At 34.9% G+C, this 27,500-nt stretch overlaps 1 pseudogene; it reads left to right on the top strand.

The window, feature by feature from the left end:
- The window catches only part of LOC137649511 (uncharacterized protein DDB_G0284127-like), a 74,461-nt pseudogene extending 47,087 nt beyond the window's left edge, over positions 1 to 27,374 (top strand).
- Positions 27,375 to 27,500: the final 126 nt, after the last annotated feature.

The following is a 27,500-nucleotide window of genomic DNA, read 5'->3' as shown; positions in this document are numbered from 1 at the left end:
ATGTTCTGCATTAGAACAAACCAAATTTATTATAAACGGTTGTTTAGGCTTTGGACTATTATCGGTAAATAAATCTATTTTTCGTTTACCACTTAGATGTATTATGTTACGTCTTTTGCATCACCCCTATTCTTTCATCAAGTTCTGTTTTTCTTTTAGAGGATATTTAATGAAATGTCAAAAAAGAATTATAAGTGTATACCGCTTTTATTATTTTGTTTAGAACCTATTTTTGCTGTCTTTGTCTTGAAATGTAGACGGATTTCGGTTCATGTACATCCAATTTCTGGAAGTAGGAAGGCTTCATTTAACTGTCTTTTATAGTCTCTTTCTTCCCTTTCGGGTTGTCAGGCAGAAAGGGTTGAGTCCGGTAAATTTTATGCTAACGTAAGGCAACTGGCTGTTATGAACAGTAATCCGATTATGTACAGCAGTGACAACCTAAAATATTAACCGCTAGGTAACCTAAGGTTTGAAATATGCCAGATGGTATAGGTAATAAATGAGGCGTATTAAATTGCAAAATTTTCATGAAATGTTAAATTTTGTGTGTGCTTTTCATAGTCCTTAAAGTATGCTGACTTTAATTTTCATGCTTGCGTCGGGATTGAGAATATGAATTTGCCCTGAACATGGGTGTATTAGCCCAAGGAACTTATTCAGACTAAATGAAACGTGGAGTTATATATACGTAGACTATATATATATATATATATATATATGTATATATATATATATATATATGTGTGTGTGTGTGTGTATGTATTTATATATATGTATGTATGTATGTATCACAACAAATTCTACCGTTTCTAGTCCACTAAAGGAGAAAGGCGTCACATGTTAATTCATGTCTGGGGTTTGGCCAGTTTTCGTCACCACGCTTGCCAGTGCGGATTGGTGATGGTGGGAGATTTTTTCGTGATCACTCACAGCAAACCAACCTAGTATGGTTAGCCCTGACTAGTATATATTTGCTGACCATTACGATACACAAGCACTTTCACCACGTTAAGGTATTCTTACTCTGAAAGGGATATGCAGTGTATATATCTATCTATCATCTATCTATCTATCTATCTATCTATCTATATATATAAATATAATATATATATATATATATATATATATATATATATTATGTGTGTGTGTGTGTATATATATACATTCTCTCTCTCTCTCTCTCTCTCTCTCTCTCTCTCCATTTCCCTGGAAACCTACTTCGTGTACATCTGAGGAATATGCAAGAGGCTTTGTAAACAAGTGGATGAATGAAAGGGCGAGTGAATGGTATATGCAATGCTCTTCAAACAGTGGCTGATGTTACTTGGTCGATTTTTTCGTACATCTTTTTCTTCTTTTGCTAGAGTGAATACTAGCTTGTATGTGTGTACGTAGTTATTATTATTATTATTATTATTATTATTATTATTATTATTATTATTATTATTATTATTATTATTATTATTATTATTATTATTATTATCATTATTATTATTATTATTATCGTTTTTGCTTATTAAAATATTTAGAACCACTCTGTCACAGGTTTTGATTATTATTATTATTATTATTATTATTATTATTATTATTATTATTATTATCATGGTTATTTATTGCAAGTTTATTGTTGAGCAACGTATGTGGTCTAATTCAATTGCACAAAAAGATCATACAGAGAAAGTCTTTTAATGTTTTGGTGATCATTATTGTGTTAACGTCGATAAACGTCATTAACTTATTCTGTCATTAATGGGTGTAGATCAAATTTTCTCAGCCAACGAATTGTGCTAATATAAACTAACTATGAGCGCCAACACTCTTATCTGAGGAATATTTTTCTTTCTTCGCTACCTGAATTGCCATGGCAACTTTTGTAAGGAAAATAGTTTTTTCTTTACTTGATGGAATGGTATGATTTTTTTATTCCCGTGATTATGGTGATATATCGTGCTAGACGATATATTTTACCGTGCTAGGGGGTATATCTTAGCAATCCCTGATTACCAACGGTTATATAAGCGCATGAGAAACCTGGAGGAGTAACGAGAACTTTGGGTGTTGAGGAAATGCCTCCCCCCCCCCCTTCTCGATTAAGTCACTGGCAGCAGGGTGACATATGGGGTTTAAGGCGAGAGACAAGTTGACTTTTTAGATTTAATTCTGGATGCCTAGCTGATGATCTTACTGGAATTAGTATGGACCGGCAATGGTAACCTGACTTGATTATATAGACACTGCACATGACAAGGAACTGGCTATCCTTTGATGAATCTAGCCAATGAATCCTATATGGATCTAGTCAGTCAATGGAAAGCAAAGATGATAGAATGGCCCCTAGTCCCAGTGTAGCGATGTGCAAAGATTCTTCCGTTTTTTTAATAATAAAGAAAAATTGAAAATTGGTAATTGGAATGTTAGAACCTTGAATCAGATTGGGATGTTACATCAATGGAGAATGAATTCATCGAATATATTTTGGGTATCTTGGCCCCAAGTGAAACACGTTATAGGGGGATCTGCAAGGAAACCTTAGACTAAGGCAATATATATATATATATATATATATGTGTGTGTGTGTGTGTATATATATATATATATATATATATCTCATCATCATCAGAAAGAACAGATGGAGTTGCAAGAGAAGAGCTAGGAATGATGATGACACCAGGAGCAGTAAAGGCTTTAACTGAGTGAAGAGCTGTAAATAGTTAGTTGTTACTTGCAAAGTTTAAATCAAGACAGTGCAATATGAATATTAATGTTTCCTATGCAGCAACAAATGATTCCCCCGAAGAAAGGAAAGATGAATACTATGAAGAACTGCAGAGTGTTATAGGTGAGATCCCAGAGAGAGATATGAAAATTGTGATTGGTGACTTCAATGCTAAAGTTGTAAGGAATAATCAAGGTATAGAGAATGTAATGGGTGCTGAGGGTCTTGGCGAAATTGCAAATAAAAATGGGGCCCATTTATAAGACTCTATTCAACAAATAATCTTGTCATTGGAGGTACTCTTTTTCAGAACAAGGAAATCCACAACTATACATGGACTTCACCATGTGGCAATTACAAAAATGAAATAGATCACATAACATTTAATTAAGAGAGAAGGAGGACTCTCAGAAATATATGAAGCTATAGAGGTGCAATTATTGGAACCCAACAGAAATATAGACAGAATAACTATGTTTCTAGAAGGTGAGCAGAGAGAAACATTTGCAATATAATGTAGAAATTGATTTGCAGTCATAGAGACTTTGGGAGATGAAGAGCAGACAATTAATGAAGAATGGTGTGATATTAAGTACATATATCAGTCACTTGGTAGGGAAGTTTTGGGACATGCGATTGCAAGGAGAAAGCTGTGGATATCAAATGACATGGGGGATACTATTATAAGGAGACAAAGGCATGAAATTGATTGTTGAAAGTTTTCGCGTAAGTAATGAAAATTACAAGGTCGAACATGTTAGGTATTCCAGTATTGATAGTGAAGTCAAAAGATAAAGCTAGAAATTACAAGAGATGATATCTAGACAGGAGAGCAGATGAGACTGACAAAGTTATGAATTCAGGGAGTGGCTATGGTGAAAGAATTGTTCATAGAATTATTAATAAAAATCTTCACGGGGGAAAAGAAGAAGAAACATATACCCATCAGAAAGAGAGATGGGTCTATTATAACAACAGAAGATGAAGAAAGGCAACGTTGGATGGAACAATTAGGTGGGGTCATGAATAGGAGATATGAAGGGAGTAGTTTGATTGATAGACCTGAAGCTGATGAAGACCTTGATGTGCCCATGAATGAATTGAGTGTGTTGGAAGTCGAAGCTATCATTAAAAAAACGTAGAGATGTAATGCCCCAGGATACAATGGAGTAACTGCCGAGATGATACCTGCTGAAAATGAAGGAACTCCCAGAATACTTACAAGATTATTTTGTAGAATTTGGCATGAAGAAGCAAAACATGATGAATGAGAGTTAGGAGTGTTGGTGACAATGGCTAAAGAAAAGGAAATCTGACTGATTGCATTCTATGAAATAGCCTTTGATAGTGTGCACCGACCAATTTTGTGGAGAGTCCTGTTTTTATAAATTTCTCATAAATATGTGAAATTGCTTAAGTCTGTCCATGAACATAGCAAGTGCAAAATTAATGTTAATGGAGTCTCATCAAATGAATTTACAGTGAACAGCTGAGTAATCCAAGGGAATGTGTTTTCATCTATGTTGTTTATCCTCCTTATAGATTTTGTAATGCATAGAACAGTCAGAGATGGGGGAGAAGGATTGGACTGGATTGGTAATAGGAAATTAGCTGACCTAGAGTATGGTGATGACCATGTCCTTACTAGCAGAACACCACCGGATTTGCGATGCTTGCTTAGGAGAATGCATGAAATATCGGACGAGGTTTGGCTCAAGATACATAGAAGAAAAACAGAGATGACGAGAACGGAGTATGCAATGAAAGATGAAATCTCATTGGAAGAAAAAATGGTTTATGAGGTAGAATCGTTTAGATATTTAGGAACTATGATCTCTTATACATGGTCTTTAGAATTGGAGTTTAACGAAACATTAAAAAGAGCAAGTTAGACAATGGTATGGTTGAATGAAATTGGAAAATCAAATCGTCTGAAATTACATTTAAAAATCACGATATATAACAGTTTAGTGAGATCGGTGTTACTGTATGGACATGAGTCATGGTATGACAATAAAACAATATCCCACAGATTTTGTAGATTTGGGAACAAAGCCCTCAATAGAATATTGGGAGTTAAATTGCAGGACAGGATTAGAAATGAAACTGTAAGAGAGATTACTTGAGTGCCATATATGGATGAGATCATGGTGAGAGGTAGATGGAGATGGTTTGGGCATGTTCTTCGCCCTTCCCAAGAGAGATTAGTTCACCAAACATTTAAAAGGGCTCCACCAGGTACGAGAAGAGTTGGAAGACCCAGGCTTAAATGGCTGAGGATCATGAAGCGTGAAGTCGGACATTATTAATGGAGAAGTATGGCCCTTTGTGTCAATAGGCGTAGGAGGTGATCATGATGATTTTGGTGATCAGATAACGATATATTAAATAGGAAGTAGGAGAATAGGAAATTTGGTAACTATTTTCTCTTAGATTTTCCGCAATCATAAAGTTAGTGAATATCTGTTAGGACAACTATATAAGAATAATCATAATGTAGACTGTTACACTTTATTTCCCAATAGGTTTCGGAGATTATACTTCTAAGTTTTTCTTTTTAAGAAAGGACAATAGATTAGAAAAAAAAAAATGAGGTTGAATTCTTAGTGGTATACTCATTCCTTCTTTTGCTACGATACTGATGCGGTATATAATCAAGAACTATTGCTCCTAGTTTTATATAGCTTAAATTTCTTTAGAATACTGAAACTTCATGCTTTTTATTTGAGTGTGTGTGGGGGAATTACTTACCGTTCTAACATTTTTAAGGTCTTTATTGAAGTTTCATAACGCTAAAGATTTAACAATTGCCTATAACGAAACCTTGTATGGTTTATGACATGTATTTTGTTTGGTCCCAATGCTTAATCCTTTTACTATTGAGGTTTCACTTGCAAGATTTTGTGCAATGACCTTTGTTTTGCAAATGTCCAGAATTGATTCATTTGTGTCGTTTGTGAATAAAGTTGTAACGTTATTGTAGCTCATGCTTTTTTAATACATATAAAATTTTCCTTTTTGTTCTTATACTTTATAAGGTACTGATTTGCATCATAAGAATTCATCCTTGTTTCATATTCTGAAGAATTATATTCTAACTCTTGAATACTTCAAGGCAAAAGAATCTCTTCCCCTTCTTTCCTATCAGTGAGTTTGACGTAAAATGCCTGAATAATTTAAACTTCAGAGTTGGTAAGCATTGGATTTGATAATGTGATGCCAAAAGAGTTTATTAGCGAGAAAGGCTATTTTCACTTGCATATTTCTATGGAACACATTGGTAAAACCTAGAAGAAAAGCAAGTCGCCGTATGAACGACATGAATTTGCCGTAGCTCTCTCTCTCTCTCTCTCTCTCCTCTCTCTCTCTCTCTCTCTCTCTCTCAAAAATGGTTCCGAAAACTTCACTGATTGCAATCCCTTGTCTTTGAAATTCAACGCACATGGTCTTATTATATCCCAAAGAGATACTTAGTAACTGTTTAGCCCTCAGTGTTTCAAATCTTTTTTTTTTCTTTCTTTTTTTATAGAAACTTGTGTGAAAAGGAATTTCGGGATAAATTCTGAATATTTTCCATCTTTAAATTAAAGAAATACGTTGTCCCCTTAACATAAACAGACATCGAGCTTAAACGCTTCGACTTACGAACAAGAACGTCACAAAAATTCAAACAAAATTAAACATGAGCTATCAGGTTTATACAGGTTAGTTCATTAACAGTGCAGGGAAGAGCTGTTACAGTGTGCGAGCGTGCAAACACGTGAACACTCTCTCACTGACCTTACTTTGACCAACTTGAGGCGTCCCTCACCCACTTGTTTATTGTTTTATTCTTCAAAGGTTCAGCTTTGTGTTCCATTTTCTGTCGTCGCCTCGAAGAACTCGGCGTTGCTCCTTTGGGAGGTCTGCGTGACAGGGATGTGACTACGAACCTTTTGTACTCTTGCCTTTTCAAAGGTACACAGCATCCGTCTGCCTCCGGGATGGGAGGGGGGGGGAAGGGGAGAGGTTAAGTGGTTCCGTTTTACTCCCCCCCCCCTCTCTATTTCCCTTCACTATTTCGAGTCACTTTTGTGGGGATTTCTTTTCTGGTTGACTTCTGTGTATGTGTATATATATATATATATATATAATATATTTATATATATATATATCTATATATATATATATATATATATAATATATATATGTATATATATATATATATATAAATATATTATATATATATATATATATATGTGTGTGTGTGTGTGTGTCAGTATATATATGTATATATAAATATATATATATACATATATATATATATATATATATGTATATATATATATATATATATACATATATATATTATATATATATATATATATATATATAATATATTTATATATATATATCTATATATATATATATATAATATATATATGTATATATATATATATATATACATATATATATATATATATATATGTATATATATATATTTATATATACATATATATACTGACACACACACACACACACACATATATATATATATATATATATGTGTGTGTGTGTGTGTGTCTGTGTATATTGTGTATATATATATATATATATATGTATAGAATCAGCCGTAACTAGCCCGCTGCAGGATAAAGATGTCAGACATGCCCTTCCACTTGCTTTAGTGTATGGTCTTTCTATGTCAGTCTATACCCGCAAATTTTCTCACACTTTTTGATGGCCATAGTTGTCTCTTAGTCAATCCAAACCTACATATTTTCATTAGTCCACAAAGGTATGATATTTGTTTTAAAACATTGCTTTTATTAACTTCGAAATGTAATTTAAGTAATTTGGCTTTAGTATTTTATACTTTGTATCCCGGAGTGGCCAAGGATATTAAGGAGCAAAGAAAAATTGAACCTTGGCCCTAACTTTCAAACCAAGTTAGTCAGACGCATTCATACAAATGTATGTGTATGTATTTCTATATCCGTACGTGTGAGTATTCGGGCGTCGGTGTTTTAAGGGAGGAAATTCTCTAAAACAATAGATTTGCCCGCATAGGGCGCTAATCAGTGCGCCCCCTTTCGATGGTGTGATGAATATTCATGACAGCAACAGCTAGAACAAACTACCAAAAACACTTTATGGTTTTTTCTATTTTTTTATGCTCCATTTTCCCAGCAGAGCTTGCTCCAGTTAAAAAGTTTTGGAGATTTGGAGATTGTGTTTTTGAGGGATGATAAACAATATTCTCCCTTTGGATATAAGTCTTACACATATTTGTATGTAAGTAATTTTAATGCACAGTGAAGCATATATGGTTGTATGTATAGTTCAATGCTATTTAACATAATTAATTTTTATATTAATTTGGGCGATATAAGACGGAAACTACCTAGTATAATATACTGAATTAATTAATCTGCAATATGCTGACGAACAATTAAGTATGACAGAGAAAAGGAGACTGGAAGTTAACACACTTGTATACAAGTAATATTTAATGCATGGAAGTTTAAAGACCTCTCATGAATAGTAGAAGCAAGGGGCAGTGACATTACCCTTATTAGCAGGACAGTGCCCTAAAGACTGACCACATATACATAGTAAAGCTAGGACCAGGGCAAACCAGGCAATGCCTGCGGAAGACTCAGCAGGTAGACGTATAGGCTCCCCAAACCCTCATTGTTACCTCACAAGAATCGTGAAGTTGCAGACATTACAGAAAAATCTCAAGATTGTGCGGGACTCGAACCCCAGTCAGGCAGATCACCAAATAGGGGAAATACATTATACGTTCGTTTTTATGACATGAAGAAGCCATGCCTTTAATTTCAAAAGAAAAGATATGATGATGATCCTATGAATTCAAGTACGTTTAGATTAGGAATGTAATGAAATACTAATGATGATGATGAGAAAATAGTAACTGTAATTTTATATTTGAAATTTAGAAATATGTGTTATTCCTTTTTCATTTAGCTGGTTATTTATTTATTTACTATAATGAAATATCATAGAGCCAGTTGGCTGTCCCTTCCCATTAACAGCTTGGGATACAAAGTGCTTCTCTCCATCCTTTCTCTGTATCTGATACATGATTGAAGTGTTGTTTTATTCAATAGTATTCCATACTTCTTATATCTAACAGAATCATTACACATTGATGATAAACTAGAAAAGCACTCATAGTGCAGACCTACGCCATGACAGCTTATTTCTCGAAACCAGCTTGCCTTTCCCAAAAATAATATAGACCGTCGGAATATTTGAAGTCTGTGTGACAACCGTGAGCGAACTTAGTGTTAAGGTTAGGGATAATTCGGTCCACCTTTTGCTCGACCTGGACCTTGACCTTTGACGTATGTCTTTCAAAATTCAGTCATTTCCACATCTGAACATAACAATTAATCCCTGATAGTTTCACTTTACTAAGAGTAAAATTGTGGACAGTAAATTGTTCACAAACAGATAAACAGAAAAACCGCGAACATACAAACAGGGGTGAAAACATAACCTCCTACCAACTTTGTTGCCGGAAGTCATAATGAACATAAGTGTGTTATAGAGAACTTAACAAGTGATACATGGTAGAAGTGTAAAAGGATATGATTTATAATCCCGAAGTGAATTAATACATGTATACATAGTGCAACAAATTATTTTGTTATGTATAGTTTAAATTCATTGATGTTAATTTACATATGTAAAACTGCTTATTTGCAGACATTTAAATTCATAGGTAAACAGAATTACCCTTTATAACAACATCAGGGATTAAGCCAAAGTAACTTAACACTTGATACAAATAAGAATCACTAAATAAGTCGTAATAATATTTTCTTGGACTATGCATTTATGTATTGTAAATACTTCAACTTTAGTGATGGTGACATTATAATTTGCTAAAAGTTCCAAACGAGTTTTCAGTGTTTATTATTCTTGAAATAAAAAAAGTTTGTATGTCCTCTCGCATGGATTATCACTTTTCTTTTTAATGTTCAACTTATGTGCATAATATGCATTAAACTAAGTTTACCCAAATATCACCTTTAAAGTGGAGCTGATAATACATTCTCTCTCTCTCTCTCTCTCTCTCTCTCTCTCTCTCTCTCTCATTGTGAATGCGTATGCTAACTGATTTTTGTGAGCAATTTTAGTATGAAATGAACCGAATCTTAATCCGCAAAATAAATTTAATATCACGTTAATATTGTCTTATATCATTAGCTTCGAGGATTTTTGTGTGTCACCAATGCTAACGGAATCCCCTTGGTTCAGTGAAGACTGTGAAGCTTTACCCCTCAAACAACCTTTTAGACATGTTCGGGAAACCTAAGATTACTCGGTCTCATTTTCAGTGTTCCGTGATTCTGGTATTTGAAGAAAATAATACACGTCGCGTAAAATTAAACCAGCATGATGGGATACCCTTATACCATCCCACCAGAAAACCTAACCATTACGTCACTTTCTCTTCGTTATTTGCATCGCATGAGGATAAAACATTACTGCCTTACTATAATGTGCCTCTTTGGCATGGGCGAATGAGGAAAGCGAGATATGGGGGTAAGGTGGTGTTCTGTAAAGTGGGGGTGGGGTTGGGGGGGGGGGGTGCCAGGAAGCAAACGAGGAAGAGAGCTTGGAGTTAGTTATGAATATATTCTCTTCCTTCCGTCGCTGCTCAAGGGGCAAAATGTCAGGGGTCGGTCCTACACCTCTCTCTCTCTCTCTCTCTCTCTCTCTCTCTCTGATAGGTGGCTCCTACAGGCACTTGTGCGCCACCCAATTGTAAGAGCGGGATGGGGGCCAGTGTACCTGTTGCTTCGTAATCGCGATGTACCGAAGGAAGGCCTTTGGTGAATGGTCGATTTATGTATCCGATGAGGCTGCGATAACAGCCCGAGACTTCTTGCCGGCGCCCTGGCAAAGAGCTGCAGCCTCCAGGGCGTGTTCCTCTCGTCGTTTCATTGCGGATGTTTCATGAAATTTCCGGTCTTACAGAGTCCTCCTCCCTCCTCCTATCTTCTCCCCCATCTGACCTCTCTCCCTATTTATCTCTCCCTCTCCTTCCTCTCTAGCTACTCCTAGTTTCTATGTTAAATAATTAATAAGTCTCCGATGCGGTAACGCCCCGGAATGGTGAACGCCAGACAGGGGTTCGAGTCCCGCTCAAACTCGTTAGTTCCTTTGGCCTCCGCAAACTCATCATCATTGTGAGCCTATTGTCATATCTGCTGAATCATCAGCAGCCATTGCCTGACCCTCCTTGGTTGGGTGGAGAGGGGGCTTGGGCGCTGATCATATGTATGGTCAGTATCTAGGGCATTGCCTTGCTTGATAGGGCAATGTCAGTGTCCCTTGCCTCTGCAATTCATGAGCGGCCTTTAAACCTTTAAACTGTGAGCTTTGCATTTTTTTTTTGTCTCAAAAATGGGTTTAGAATTTTTTTTTTTTTTTTTTTTTTTTTTTTTTTTTTTTTTGATGCGGGTTTCAAGTGATCTCGTGTAAATTTACCTGAAAGACAAATTTTACCGTTATTGATCTGGTAGATGTCTACATTAGAAAAATCGAAACAATAGGTTTTTACAAAAATTCTCTCTCTCTCTCTCTCTCTCTCTCTCTCTCTCTCTCTGGAGAGAAAGAGGGAGTGAGAAACTGAATCCGGTTTGATAGACATGAAATTTAGAGGGAAGCAAACGGAAGAAATTAAAAAAAAAAAAGACATGTGGGATGATAGGCTTATCAATACGATTGGATTGTATGTATTCATGCATTGATGTACACACATTAATATTTTTCCAACTTGATATATATATATATATATATACATATATATATATATACATATATATATATATATATATATAATGTGTATATATATGTCTGTGTGAGTTTATTTTTGTGTGCTTATGTACACACACACACACATATATATATATATATATATATACACTGTATATATACATACAGTATAATATATATATATATATATATACAAAATAACTATTATTTTAGTTTACGTTTTGTCAAAATACACATTTCCATGATTTAGAAACGAAAAAACTGCAAAACCATTTATATAAATCACTAGGGAATACTTAACAATGAACAGCAGTCCAAGATCTGAAGTATGAAAATAAGTGAATTCATAGGAGACATCAAAACCATTCTTACCATAAGAGACGAGAAATAGAAAAAAAAAGTAATCCATCAAGAGGTCTTCTTCCTCTCTCCCCCCCCCCCCCCCCTTACGACTTTCAATCAGTAAGCACCTTGAAAGAGAAGAGACACAGACTGACACACACACACACACCACACACACACAAGCTTCGGTTCCCACTAGACAGATATTCTCTCCCTTTTCATCTGTTTTCTCTCTCTTCCTTTACTAGCATGTATCCTATTTCTCCCTTCTTCCGTTACTTCCTTGGTTAGTCTATCACCTTTCCAAGTCATCTTTCAATTTTTTTTTTGTCTTACCCTTTTCTTTCCTTTTTTTATCATTATTATTTATCATCCACACTTATCTATTTTTACCATTCTAGTATTTTTCATTATTCGTTATTTGATATGCATTCAAGTTTAAAACCATTTGTGGTAACTGATTTTTTATTTTCACCCGAGGGGGTTTAGTAACAACCCGTGATTTGGATTCTGCGGAATAATATATATATATATATATATATATATATATATAAATTCATCATCATCATCTATGCGTATTGATGCAAAGGGCCTTAGTTAGATTTCGCTAGTCGTCTCTATCTTGAGCTTCTGCTTCACGCTTCGTAGTCCTCAGCCATGTAGGCCTGGATCTTCCAACTCTTCTAGTGCTTTGTGGAGCCCAGTTGAAAGTTTGGTGAACTAATCTCCCTTGGGGAGTGCGAAGAGCATGACCAAACCATTATATTTATATATATATATATATATATATACACATATATATATATATATATATATGTATATAATATAATATAATAGTATAATATATATATATATATATATATATGTATATATGTATATATATATATATATATATATAAATGAAATAGTGTATAAATCTGTGCATATAAAATCCATGAGATTGAGAAGGATAGAATTTATTAAGGACATACATCTGTTGTTATTAATATTTATTTATTTAGTGACACTCATTGTTGTTGCGTTAAATTTTCATAAATATTTCTTTTTCCTTTGCCTCGGTTGCATTCCCATGCATTGTAATCATAAACTCAACCTTTTCATCAATATCAACTGTTTAATTCTGTTTCTGCTATTTGGGAAACAGATTTTGGCCGAATCTGCTTTGCGATTTACCATCTGTCGATATTCGACTGTCATTTCCAAAATATAAGAGCCAACTGAGAAAGCCCCGTGTTTGCTTTAACTTTAGAAAAGATGGTACACCTCTGTACGGAAAGTGATTGGTCAACGGCACAAGCAATGACCAATCAGCATGCCTCATTGATTCGAAAGCGCCTCCCCCTTTGCAAGGCTGTGCATTGATTGGTCGCCCACATTGATCATAGTTCGACAGTATGTTACTTCGCCTTCTGTTCCGCTCTCCCCTTCTCACTAATTTCTGGAACAGGAAATATTCCTTCGCCAGCAATGTTGCGTAAAATTTAAAGCAAATCGATTATTGAAAAGGTGTGGAGAGGCACATGATACACTTTTCTAAATATCCTTCGGAAAATTAATTGTTATTCGTAACTCCCGGAAGTTGTATATAATGTATAGGATTTATTAAAAAATTTAGTTATTGGTATTCATATATTTATCCATAATATATATATATATATATATATATATAGTTATAGTTTATGAATGTGTAATATAAACACATATGTATGTACAAGTATATATGTATACATATGGATATATATATATATATATATATAGTTTATGAATGTGTAATATAAACACATATGTATGTACAGTATATATGTATACATATGGATATATATATATATATATATATATATGTATGTATGGATGTATGTATGTATGTATATATATTGTGTTTGTGGGTGTAATTGTACAGGTATATGTGTTTTTTTTCGAATTCTATGTTCCACTTGAATTATAGTATTTTTAATTTTACTAGGTGCTACAGTGATTTAATAGAACATTTTATCTCTTTTATTTGGCAGCCAAAATTCATTTTGTCAAGCCTGTGGAGGTTATTTTGACCGTATTTATATTATTTCGTTTTGCTTTTTTTTTTCTTTTTTTTCTTTTTTTTCGGCTTATGAATCATACTAGGTTTTATTTTAAAAGTCTGTGCATAGGCCAATGCAGACAAATGTTACTGTTGTAATATTTTTCCCTAAATAATAGTCATCCATAAAGAAAAGTTATCTTAGTAGAGAGAGAGAGAGAGAGAGAGAGAGAGAGAGAGAGAGAGAGACTTTGGTTACCACCAATTTGTCATTTCCACCAGTGGTGAGGTGGATGGACCTAGAGAAAACGACAGCAAGCTATTAACTGCCTTATTCATACCATATGTTGAATCATGAGTGAAACTCTGCGTGAAACTTTTGCTACATCTTCATAAGAAATCTCATCAGCTACTTGTCAAGCCTCTATAGCCAATGTGTTAATTACCATCATTTTGTACTCATCAGGTTCCTACTAATTATGCATCTTGTGTTCTAATAACTCCCAACTCCGTTAACTTTTTTTTTATATCTTTTATTATGAAAATACAATTACATTTTCTTAACATACATTTTTTTTCTTATATAAAGAAATGTTCATTAACAAATTATATTTTACATTTTTGTATATACATTATAACATCTATTATAATATGATAAAATAACATTTTTATTTTATTATTTTTCTAAATATGTTTTTAAGTTAGAAACATACTGATTTGTGAAAATGTTTTTAACATGATTCTTATATCCAATAATATTTACATTAGATGTATTTAACAGTTCATTCTTTCTACTCTTAATAATTTGCTCAGTCCTTTCAGGGTCTTCACCCAAGTCTAATATATCCAGATTATGTAATATTTTGCGTATCATTCTCTACTAGCGCATGCCAGTCATTTTTTAGATTGATGTGCTCGCACACGTATGCCCCTTTCACCAGAGTATGACTATTCCCTCTTCTCCCGCCTTCCCGAGGGACCGGGGGACACATGCTCTATTATGCGGGGAAGATTATCCGTACATGGTTATATCTGTAATACAGTTCAACCATTTTGCTTCATGTTTCACTTTTGAGTTCAGATTCCCTCTACCAATTAGAATTTGGCAGTGTTCCATTTTACATCAACATCAGCTCAATAGTTTCTCTAACGGATGTTACCCTTGACGTTGTTTTGCTGTAACTTACAATACATCAACCAAAATACCATCCTGAAATATTTGAAATATCTGTGAAAACAGAAGCAAGTGCTTTTTTTCTGTGGCCAGAAGGGTAGTCGTTTGTGTACACACACACACACACACACACGCACACACACACACACACACACACACATATATATATATATATATATATGTGTGTGTGTGTGTGTGTGTGTGTGAGAGAGAGAGAGAGAGAGAGAGAGAGAGAGAGAGAGAGAGTATGTGTGTGTGTCTGTGTGTTTGTGTAATCTGTCCACTGTTAAGAAACTTTTCTTCAGGAGCACATGTCGCTTTAATTCCTAAAATTTGAAACTAGTTTTTTAAAAAATAATACTCCGATACGTTGTTGATGAACTGACCGTTGAAACATGCACCTGGTAGCTACTCACTTAAGGACATCCTTTCTTGCTGAAATCTGGAATGCGAACACTCTATCGATCCATTTTCTTGCCGAGAAAAAACAGGTAAAATACACGTGCGTTAGTTGTTACATGTGAAAAGCAAAGTCACTCCACATTTTGCAGTTTAAACCTAATTCAGTATTGATATACGATAAGAGAGGAATCCTTAAATGTTATAAAATGTCTATTGTGAAGGATGCTTATGAACGCGTGTTCGTCTCAGTCATAGTCCGAACGGCATTATCATCACCATATACGACTGGAATTCTCCCGTTGAACTTCATTCCGATAGGTTCTCTCCGATTTCAATGAGAAAGGAAGAAGGTTCGACCATAAAGGCATGGCGGAAACAGGAGATAAAAATTATGATAAGGAAAAGGAGAAAATGAACTCCGGATTTAATTTACGACGACAAAGAAGGTTGTGATGGATGAAAATATCCGAGATTAGGTGAAGCGAACAAGAAAAGAAAGAGAGTTCAGGAAGATTAAGCTCGTAACCTAAGTGCAAGTTCTGTCTTGTTTTCAGATGGTCACAAATCCTTCACATTTGGCCTTGAGCACGTTGCCTCCGTATCTCCTAACCCTCTGGCACCCCACAAAATGAAAAAAGAAAAAAGATATTTTTTTTTTTCACTTTTTTTCTGAGGATTAATATCGGGAAACTCTTGCTATGGTGGTAGTTGTGTTAATCTGTACGGATGCTTATTTATTTTTAGTCATTATTTTTATATGGTGTAATTGTCCTTAAGGATTTTTTAATTGTTTTATTCTATTAAAATTGTAGGATTCCACTGACTTTCTTTGTGTGTGTGAGTACTTTGATTATATTTGTAATATAATTAAATTGTATGGACCATCATTCAAAATACTTCGAGGCATTGACTTTATCCTTTAAAGATATCCCGTCGAGATGTTGGTATTGAATACCTGACTTTTAGCCATGTAATTAGGTGATACTCATTGAGGACTGGACATAAAAACTCGTTCTTGAGAACTTAGCTCCAAGTGCTTGACAATATGCCTCGTTGTTGACTGGTACTGTAAGTATGAATACCAAGCAGAATGCTTTGTATGAATGTTATCGAGTACCTAACTATTACCTTAGTTATCTATTACTTGGAACTGATTACCTGGTATTCTGCCTTGCCGTGTACTTGGCATCTTGTCGAGCCCGGCCCATAGCCTCTGTACCATGGTCTTCATACGTCTTGGAGTTAGAGTCCTGTTGCTTGATGGTAAACTCAGGCACACTTATTTTCTTGCCTCACTGAGCTATTTTCTCTGTTGGAATCCTTGGGCTTATAAGTTTTTCCAGCTAGGGATGTGGCGTGGCTATGTCTTTTATTCCATGCACAAATCTCTTCATAATGAGTTGATCGAACTTTGTAAGTGACATTTGCTTCCTGCTGCTGTAACTCAATTTCATATACTAAGTATATTAGGCCTGACATATCCAGGCAAGTATTATGCCCCCTTCACATGTAACATTTTCTTCTTCTTCTTCTTCTTCTTCTTCTTCTTCTTCTTTTTTTTTTTTTTTTTTTTTGCGTGCGCGCGTTAGTTGTGATATTTAACGAGTAGTCTACAGTTTCCCTCAGTAGATGAAGGGGGTTATGAACGGGAACCTTGTCTTAAAATACGTTGGACTGGGATTTGAGACCCGGTTAAGCTTGATAATTACTAGAAGTTTCTGCAACTTCGCCATCCTTGTGAACTAAGGATGGATTGTTGTTTTGGGGGAGCCTATAGATTAACCAGCTGAAGGATCAGTATCCATTACCTGGTCCTAGTTTGGAGATGGGACTAGCATGCTAGTCATATATACAGCATAAATGGTCAGTCAATAGGGTTGATGTTACGTACATTACTATTGACTTGAGGTAATGTAATCGATGGTGATTTTTTTTTTCTTAGCCATTTATTAAGGATATTGCAATCAATTAATTATATGTAATAGATGGGTATGGCGTGCAACTCCACTTTGGTTTCAAGAATCAATTTTTCTATTTTATTTAGAATTTCAATAGACTTTATACATGCATTTATTCATTAACCTCTTATTTTTACCTCTCTCTCTCTCTCTCTCTCTCTCTCTCTCTCTCTCTCTCTCTCTCTCTGTGCCCCCGAAAGCCCCTTTACAATTCACACTCCTTTCTAGTTCTTTTCCATCCCTACCCTCCTCTTTTTCCATCCTCCTCCTCCTCCTCCTCCTCCTCCTCCTCCTCCTCCCTAGTCTTTGTGGGAAAATCTTCCCAACCTTTCTTCATCTAAATCTCCTCTGAATCCCCACCACTTATCTCTTGTGCGGTAGGAGAGCCTTTCCTACGAGCCATATTGGCACTGCAAAAGAAACACTCTCCTCACCACCCACTTCCCTTCCTCACCATCCCACTACCCTTCCTCCCCATCCTACTCCCTTTCCTCCCCTCTCCTTGTTTTTCAAACGCCTTCAGTGGCACTGTCTCCAGAAGTGAAATGAAAATAAAAGAAAGAAAAACACCGTTGAACAATGTTCCATTTTATTCTTCCCAGCCATTTCATTCTTGTTCTTCTTCCGAATACAATGTTTGTTCTGTCGAATTTCATCCCTTTTAATTGTTCTTTATTAATTTCTCGTCTTCGAATAGAACAACAAGCAGTAGTTGGCGTGGCACAACAAAGTTCCTTAATCTGATCAAACGTTGTGCCTCCTTTCCAGACATCAAAGAAAATGAACAGGTTCTCTGTCCTCAGACATTTGTATTATTATTGCTTTTCCAATCCCGAATGTTTAATTGAAGCAGCGTGATTAATGTTTCAATGGGACCTGTTTTGTCCGCAGCTAACAACGGCACAGTATATGCACGATTGTCTTCAGAAATTGAGCTGGTCGCTCCGGAGAGACCTGGTTTTACAAGGCAGCCAAGTCTCAACAAAAAGGGAAATTTGGAACGACTCGCTTAAAGGGAAGGGAAGAAATAAATGAAGATAAAAGAGATTCGCCCATAAGTTGAGAGAGTGAGGAGAATAGAATGAGTTTTATGAAATTAGTTATATCTATCAGGAAGTAAAGATATAATTTCAAATATTTTTATTAAGAGCTGAAAAGACCACACCTAAATTACGATAAGTGAAGTCGGGACAAAATACAAGAAAGGTTCTATAAATTAGTTATATCAAAGGAACAACCATTTTCTTATAAAGATGATATTGCAATGGAAATTTACCTGTTAAATATCTATTGAAATGTTCGAGTTGGTACTTATTAATACAGTTTTTTATCCTAAAAGACACAGCTCTTTATTATTTTCAACATAACTGTAATCTCTTAGCTTTCAAGTCATACAATGGATGTTTGTCAAAAGATACCAATGAGGCAGACGTAAATGATAGAAGGAAATAGAACGAATAAGGGAAGTAGTACATTATACAATAATACGGGAGAGGGATGTAACAATGCACAACAGGGAAGGGAAAGTGGATGGATTGTAAGTGTAAAGGCATAAAAAGTCGTCTTCTTCTGTTGAAAACAATGTGTTTCTAAAAAGAAGTCTCACATTCACGGGAAAGGAGGCACCGAGTTCTTACAAATATGTCCCCTGGTATCAAGATGAAAAGAACCGATTTATTACGATTTGTCAGTGGCGAACGTATGTGCGGTAAAAGGTACTGAAGATATTCTCTCTCTCTCTCTCTCTCTCTCTCTCTCTCTCTCTCTCACTGACTGAAAGTAATCCCTATTTTTTCAGTTTTACAATCGTCGTTATAACAATCGCTTTGTTCAAAGTTCTTTGCTCGCTCGTGCGTAAATGTTTTCTTTTCATGACTCGCATCTGAGGTTGGGGAAGGTCGTGTGTCTAGAAACTTTATCACAAAAAAAACAGCTGGGATCCGGAGGTTTAAAGGATACTCATGAATGGCAGGGACAAGGGATAGTGACATCGGTCTAGCAAGCAGGGCAATGACCTAGAGACTGACCATATACACATATGATCAGCACCCAAGCTCCCTCTCCATCAAGCTAAGATCAGGGAGGGCCAGGCAAAGACTGCTGATGACTCAGCAGCTAAACCTATTGGATCCCCCAAGCCTCCCATCCTTAGCTCACAAAGATGGCAGAGACGTTACCAATAGGCCACGACATCTTTTAGCCACCAGGCATAAAGTGAAAACACGCTGTGGTAGAGGTTGGAAAAATAACATAAAATGATAAAAACTGAATGCGTGTTTTGTACGAAAATTGTAACGCTGTGCGAGTGTGAGTGATTATGGAGACTCGGTAAAGCATGTACAGTTGGTCACAGGAATACTTGGTACACGTTACTCTGATGAAATGCACCCAGTCACACCCTATCTGCGTATCAAGTAACCAAATAGCCTGTGTAAGGAGAGATGGCAGAGGTGGTACACAGGGCTAAAGGCTTCCTCAGTTCTAGATATATATATATATATATATATATATATATATATTATTAAATGGTAAGCTACAACCCTAGTTGGAAAAGCAGGATGCTATAAGCCCAGGGGACCCAACAGGGAAAATAGCCCAGTGAGAAAAGGGAACAAGGAAAAATTAAATATTTAAAAGAATAGTAACAACATTAAAATAAGTATTTCCGATTTAAACTATGAAAACTTTAACAAAAGAAGAAGAAGAGAAAGTAGATAGAACAGTTTGCCCGAGTGTACCCTCAAGCAAGAGAAGTCTCTCTCTCTCTCTCTCTCTCTCTCTCTCTCTCTCTATATATATATATATATATATATGTGTGTGTGTGTGTGTGTGTATATATACACATTCAAATAAGCCATATATTTTTTAGACATTGGTCGGTAGGAGAATCCAGACATTAATGTATAAAGAATAGATGGGTTATTTGAATATGAAAAAACACGTCTAAATGTGCAAAAGATATCATATATATATATATATATATATATATATATAATATCTTTTGCATAATACATATATACATCACATATACGTGCATTATTGAGTTTGTATAATAATTCACCCGAGTATTGCTACCTGTTTCAAAATGACCCGTGTATTCATTCACTTTGTATCCTCTGTGTTTTGTCATACTTCACAGCTTTTCAACTAGTGTCATCATTTACATGTCACCAATGGGGGATTTGTTTAATTGGAGGAAAGCGTTATGCTTTTCACTTTGCCTTTTGAATTTTTGCATTGTTTCTCCTTTGTTTATTCAATATGCTTATTCTCTTGCCTTCTCTTGTATATTTTTCGTATTTTGTTTGACCTGCATCGGTATAATTTTTGGTTGGTCTAGTTTACAGGTTTTGTCAATCAATAGGTTTTATTTTCAATCAATGGAAATGTTTATTTAGTTTCTTTGACAGAAATTTGGTCTATGGAAAAAAGGGGTAAATTGACTGCGTTAACGAGTTCATCTATGATGAGAATGACCAACAAACATAAAAAGAACCAGAAGTTCAGCGTTACGTTTCAGCACAAGACTAAACCCGATAGCTTTTTTTTTTTTTTTTTTTTTTTTTTTTTTTTTTTTTTTTTTTTTTTTTTCAAATTGACGTCCGTTCGCATGTGCCCATTTAACAGTTGTAAAGACAACAAATGTATATCCCTGCCACCACTCGTTATCTGAGCTATTGCCCTTCGAGGTTTTAAAAAGCATTACTATCCCGTACCTGCCTTACTCTAAGACAGAATGTAGCCCCCAATATCTTGCTAGCGCTTGGAAAAAAAAAAAAAAAAAAAAAAAAAAAAAAAAAAACGAAAAAAAAAACGAAAAGCTCCCGTTGTTTTGAAAAGGGGGATCCTACATTTTCTCTCTTATCAGAATGTTAGGAAGCAGCATTTTACTGAGTGACATTCGAAAGTGGTCAAAGTTGCGTAGATTTTTGCGTGTGTGAAATCTGGACACATGCGGTTGGATATCACCACATCAGTTAAGAGATTGAGCAAACTGAAATTAAATTCGTTCCGGCTTGGCATTAGAAAAAGTAAATTCTCTCTCTCTCTCTCTCTCTCTCTCTCTCTCTCTCTCTCTCAAGCAATAATTAGAAACAATTCACATTAGAAACACCTCGTGTTTTTGATTGACCAATACACTTGTTATCTCTCTCTCTCTCTCTCTCTCTCTCTCTCTCTCTCTCTCTCTTTCTGAATGAAAGTAATCCCTATTTTTTTAGTTTTACAATCGTCGTTATAACATATCGCTTTGTTCAAAGTTCTTTGCTCGCTCGTGCGTAAATGTTTTCTATTCATGACTCGCATCTGAGGTTGGGGAAGGTCGTGTGTCTAGAAACTTTATCACAAAATACCGGCTGGGATCCAGAGGTTTAAAGGATACTCATGAATGGCAGGGACAGGGGATAGTGACATCGGTCTGTCAAGCAGGGCAATGACTTAGAGACTGACCATATACACATATGATCAGCACCCAAGCTCCCTCTGTATCAAGCAAGCACCAGGGAGCGCCAGGCAAAGGCTGCTGATGACTCAGCGGCTAGAAATTTTGGATCCCCCAACCCTCCCATCCTTAGTTCACAAGGATGGCACAGACGTTACCAATAGGCCACAACATATTTTGGCCATCAGGCATAAAGTGAAAACACGCTGTGGTAGAGGTTTGAAAAAAAAAAATATATAAAAATGATAAAAACTGAATACATGTTTTGTATGAAAATTGTAACGCTGTGCGAATGTGAGTGATTATGGAGACTAGGTAAAGCATGTACAGTTGGACACAGGAATACTTGGTACACGTTACTCTGATGAAATGCACCCAGTCACACCCTATCTGCGTATCAAGTAACCAAATAGCCTGTGTAAGGAGAGACTGCAGAGGTGGTACACAGGGCTAAAGGCTTCCTCAGTTCTAGGTACAAACATATATATATATATATATATATATATATATATTATTATTATTATTATTATTATTATTATTATTATTGAATGCTAAGCCACAACCCTAGTTGGAAAAGAAGGATGCTATAAGCCCAGGGGCCCCAACAGGGAAAATAGCCCAGTGAGGAAAGGAAACAAGGAAAAATTAAATATTTAAAAGAATAGTAACAACATTAAAATAATTTTTTCCTACATAAACTATAAAAACTTTAACAAGAAGTGAAAGTAGATAGAACAGTGTGCCCGAGTGTACCCTCAAGCAAGAGAACTCTCTCTCTCTCTCTCTCTCTCTCTCTCTCTCTGCTTGGCTTAATGCCTAAATCCTATATTCAATTTAATTCAATTCTCTCTCTCTCTCTCTCTCTCTCTCTCTCTCTCTCTGTATATATATATATATATATATATGTGTGTGTGTGTGTGTGTGTGTGTATATATGAATAATTTGTCACACATTGTTAATAAATGCCTACTCCAAGAGAGTGGCTCCATGAGAGAACAAGGCAAGGGTCGATGTGAATTTGTAGTTTTTGAGAAATTATGGAAACACCATATTACAGAACATTTCTCAGCATTATCTGGAGGTAAAGATATGAAATCTTCTGCACTACTCTCTTTCCATTATTTATCTTTAACTGAAGGAGTTTAACATTGACTAATGCCTTGCTCTTTCATTGGAGCCGCTCTCTTTTGAGTAGTCTTGTGCTATTGTGTAACATATAATTAAATATTGTTTATTATCTGTGTATGTAAATGTGTTATATATATATATATATATATATATTATTTATATATATATATATATGTATATGTATATATACACACGTTCAAATAAGCCATATATTTTTAAACAATGGTCGGTAGGACAATCCAGACATTAATGTATAAAGAATAGATGGGTTATTTGATTATGAAAAAAAACACGTCTAAATGTGCAAAAGTTATCATATATATATATATATATATATATATATGTATATATATATAATCTTTTGCATAATACATATATACATCACATATACGTGCATTATTGCGTTTGTATAATAATTCACCCGAGTATTGCTACCTGTTTCAAAATGACCCGTGTATTCATTCACTTTGTATCCTCTGTGTTTTGTCATACTTCACAGCTTTTCAACTAGTGTTATCATTTACATGTCACCAATGGGGGATTTGTTTAATTGGAGGAAAGCGTTATGCTTTTCACTTTGCCTTTTGAATTTTTGCATTGTTTCTCCTTTGTTTATTCAATATGCTTATTCTCTTGCCTTCTCTTGTATATTTTTCGTATTTTGTTTGACCTGCATCGGTATAATTTTTGGTTGGTCTAGTTTACAGGTTTTGTCAATCAATAGGTTTTATTTTCAATCAATGGAAATGTTTATTCATTTTCTTTGACATAAATTTGGTCTATGGAAAAAAAGGGGTAAATTGACTGCGTTAACGAGTTCATCTAAAACGAGAATGACCAAAAAACACAAAGATACCAAAAGTTCAGCGTTACGTTTCGGTACAAGAATAAACCCGATAGCACTTTTTTTTTTTTTTTTTTTGTAAATTGAGATCCGTTCGTATGTGCCCTTTAACACTTGCAAAGACAACAAATGTATATCCCCGCTACCACTCGTTATCTGAGGTATTGCCCGTTGAGGTTTTAAAAAGCATTACTATCCCGTACCTGCCTTAATCTAAAACGGAATAGAGCCCCCAATATCTTGCTAGCGCTTAAAAAAAAAAAAAAAAAAAAAAAAAAAAAAAAAAAAAAAAAAAAAAAAAGGATCCAACATTTTCTCTCTTATCAGAATGTTAGGAAGCAGCATTTTACTGAGTGACATTCGAAAGTGGTCAAAGTTGCGTAGATTTTTGCGTGTGTGAATTCTGGACACATGCGGTTAGATATCACCACATCAGTCAAGAGATTGAGCAAACTGAAATTAAATTCGTTCCGGCTTGACATTAGAAAAAGTACAACTCACTCTCTCTCTTTCTCTCTCTCTCTGGAAAGGACACTATTGCACCCTTTGGCCTATTTTTGTAAAGGACGCTATTCTGAAATGTTTGAAAGTATCATAATTATGTATCTATCAATCAAAAAACAAAAAGAAATTAGTGCATCGTATTTATTTGCTTATCAGAGATTAATCACTTCAATGTTTTTTTTTTAAATAAATGATTTCTATTAAATTCAAAGTCTAGTAAACCGTTTAGTATTTTCTAATTTAGTTGATTCATTTAAATATCAATCACAGAAAGCTTTATTCATGTAATTTTTTCGATGTGATGTTGATTGAATTAAAGAAAATGAGCATCAATAGAATCAGAAATAAATTTAAGGTTGTAGTAGCCTATTAAAAATGTCCCTGCTTAGTGATATGTTGGACGGGGGTTCGAGATCCGCTGAAGTTAAGAGGAGCCTATAGGTCTACCTGCTAAGTCATCAGCAGCCAATTTCTTGTCCAAGCTTGATGGAGATTTGTTTGGGCGCCGATCATATGTATATATGATCAGTCTCTAGGGCATTGTCCTGCTAGAGCATTATCACCTTCCCTTGCCTCTGCCTTTCATGAACGACTTATAAACCTAGATTAGCAACTCGATAAAAAGTTATCTTTTACATTGATGTAATGTGTTTTGGAGATGGGACCCGTAACTCCATTCTGCACTGAGGTGCTACTGGTAGGAAACTCCGCGGCTGTACTAAATATTGAAATGGAAGTACTTAAAAAAAATGTGTACTGGTAGATGCGTAAGGGCCTCTGCAAAGAAAATATAGTAACGCCTACAAATGTATTTGCTATTCTCAAGAACGTTTATTTTTATAGGCTTTTCATTAAACCAAATTGTAATAATATTCATACGTTTAAATGATGTCCTCACTGGGCTATTTTCCCTGTTGTGGCCCCTAGGCTTATAGCATCCTACTTTTCCAACTAGGGCTGTAGGCTAGCATGTAATAATAATAATAATAATAATAATAATAATAATAATAATAATAATAATAATAATAATAATATGAAATTTAGAGTATATCACTGAGAATGAAAAGAACAAGAAAAGTGCTTATCCGTCCTTTTTTTCTGATGTCAGATTATCGATTGAATTTCAGTAAATAAGCAGAAGATATCTTCGTTTCAACCAACCACAAAAGATGGAAAGTGAAGTGTCGATTCTAAAGGACTCTGCAAAATGTCAGGCAAGGTTGTCTGAGGATTTACAAAAGATCTCAAGTTTCTTTAGACGATCGACTAAATGTTGTCGAAAACGATGTGTCGCAAGTTATCTTTAAAACACGACCTCTCGGCATTAATCACGGACCAGTGGCATGCGGCTTGTTTTTCCACAATGTTGATGATGGCCATGTGCAGAAAGCAAAGCAGAATTGATGATTAAAGGGTTTCATGTTAGAGGGCCCCCCCCCAAAAAAAAAGAAAAAAAAAAACATTTTTGAGATATGTCGATAAAAATAATTCAATATCTTTGATCCTAAGATTCTGAGGTAGTGTGCAGTATATATATTTTAGATCAGAAAAATTAGTTAGAAACTGTATCTACATAATTTACCTTTGTGTTTATAATTGCAAAGCAAAGTTGAGACTAAAAGATTTGATTGAAGGTACGTTAAAGTTGATGAGCATAGGACATCAGAACTGATGTTGGAGGATGTAAGAAAAATAGGACACTAAGATGAGGGAAGAGATAATTTAAGAAAGTAGTTTGATAAATTCACTAGATTGCATGAAAAACGAGAGGAATGGCGAGAAAATAGGATGAACTATAGTTGGAGAGAAGTGAAAGTAACATGAGAATGGAAATAACTAATTTAATAATTAAAATGTACTTATGGAGACCTAGAACGGTTATCATTATGTACTAACGGTTATCGCAGTGTGAACAAGTTGTGGAACGGTCTTCCTAAGTGGGTTGTTGAATCAGTAGAGCTTCAAAAGTTGAAACTTGCAGCAAATGTTTTTAAGTTGAACAGGCTGATATATGTGTTTTTAATGTCCATATATGAATTATCTGTTTTAATGTTGTTAATGTTTTTAGAAATATTTTATTTCAATTTTTCATTACTTATATCGTTTATTTATTTCCTAATTTCCTTTCCTCACTTAGCTATTCTCCCTGTTGGAGCTCTTGGGCTTATAGCATCTTGCCTTTCCAACTAGGACTGTAGCTTGGCTAATAATAATAATAATAGTAATAATAATAATAATAATAATAATAATAATAATAATAATAATAATAATAATAATAATAATAATAATAATAATAATTTTGCCTTTCCAACTAGGACTGTAGCTTGGCTAATAATAATGATAATAATGATAATAATAATAATAATAATAATAATAATAATAATAATAATAATTTCCGTCATGTGATCATCCGTAATTATATCACAAAAGTAGAAAGCGTCTGCAATTATTGTGATTAGAGCTGTGTCGAGAGGAGTATTAATTATGACCTTTGGTATTAGTAGTACATGTATAACATAGTTGTTACCAGTAGTGATAGATTATATTTGTTTTAATTTACAACATTGTTATGGGTAAGCCCCTTTCGCCCCCAAAGGACGTACCGGTACGTTCTTGCAAAACACTGTTATTTACATGTTTTTGCATGTTTTTGATAACTTTATGAGTAATTTCAGGCATTTTCCAAAAGAATGAGACCAACCTGACCTCTTTACGACCAAAATTAAGGCTGTTAGAGCAATTTGAAAAAAATATATATAACAAAATGTGCTCGAAATTTAACCTTATGGCGGGGGTAAAAGGGTTAAGCATATTGAAGTAGCTATGTAAATAGTAGCCGCAGTCACAGTAGCAATTATTCGTTCGCAAATCGATCAAATTGGTTTATATTCCAAAATAACCAATTCCCTTTAAGGTGCTGATTGACAATAGAGTTTTTGTTGTCCTTTTCGAAGGTGAGTTGTGCACGTTTGATCAAGGTGACGCCTGTTATGGAGGCCAAGGCGGTGATGACGATATCATCTTTAATATGACATTTATAAACGGAATGTAAGTGAAAATTATTATATTTGTTGTGATGATCCCATTGGTGTGATCAGGTCATTATTGCAGAGGGTCATTTGCCCGGCGTTGATGAATATTGATCATCGTAGTTATGGGGAACAGATCGTTGTTGGAG

The sequence above is a fragment of the Palaemon carinicauda genome, chromosome 11 (genome assembly GCF_036898095.1).
Source record: "Palaemon carinicauda isolate YSFRI2023 chromosome 11, ASM3689809v2, whole genome shotgun sequence".
In the NCBI taxonomy this organism is placed as follows: Eukaryota; Metazoa; Arthropoda; class Malacostraca; order Decapoda; family Palaemonidae; genus Palaemon; species Palaemon carinicauda.
This window is presented reverse-complemented; position numbering and strand designations above follow the sequence as displayed.